General features: G+C 44.4%; 1 non-coding gene across 1 annotated transcript; it reads right to left on the bottom strand.

Annotated features, from left to right (window-relative positions):
* On the bottom strand, window positions 1–137 carry LOC114810870. Its single transcript, XR_003758560.1, has one exon. It is a non-coding gene; the product is annotated as a small nucleolar RNA SNORA7 (small nucleolar RNA).
* Between the last annotated feature and the right edge of the window lie 505 nt (window positions 138–642).

The raw sequence follows: 642 nt of genomic DNA, 5'->3' as shown, positions 1-642 counted from the left end.
ACTTGTAGCAGATTGCCTTCCACTCACTAGCCACTGCCCAAGCTAGGAATGGAATGGGTAGGCCTCTGTTTGACACTCCCTCCATAGTCAAGACTGGTAGAGTACTGGAAACTCTCTAGATGAGACCCAGAGAGGAAGACAATTTTATAGAGGTAGAAATTATCCAAGACAGTGGTTCTTCCATCATTCATTTATTCAATCAATCTTATTTATTGTGTGCTTTCTGTGTGCTGTGTACTGTACTAAGCGCTTGAGAGTATGATTTAAAATGAACAGATCCATTCCCTGCCCACAACAAGCTTACAATCTAGAGGGGAGACAGACATAATATATATAAAAGTTACAGATATTTACATAAATGCTGTGGGGTTAGGAAGGGAGGTGAATAAAGGGAGCAAGTCAGGTCATCACAGTAGGGAGTGGAAGAAGAGGAAAGAAGGACTTAGTCAGGGAAGGCCTACTGGAGGAGCTGTGCCTTCAATAAGGCTTTGAAGGAGGGCAGAGCAATTGTCTGTTGGATTTAAGGAGGGAGGGCATTTTAGGCCAGAGGCAGGACAAGGTGAGGGGTTGGCAGTGAGATAGATGAGATCTAGGTACAGTGAGAAGGTTAACGTTGGAGGAATGAAGTGCGAAGGCTGGACT

The sequence above is a fragment of the Ornithorhynchus anatinus genome, chromosome 3, assembly GCF_004115215.2.
Source record: "Ornithorhynchus anatinus isolate Pmale09 chromosome 3, mOrnAna1.pri.v4, whole genome shotgun sequence".
Lineage (NCBI taxonomy): Eukaryota > Metazoa > Chordata > Mammalia > Monotremata > Ornithorhynchidae > Ornithorhynchus > Ornithorhynchus anatinus.
Note: the sequence above shows the minus strand (reverse complement) of the source record. Positions and strands in the feature narration are given on the sequence as shown.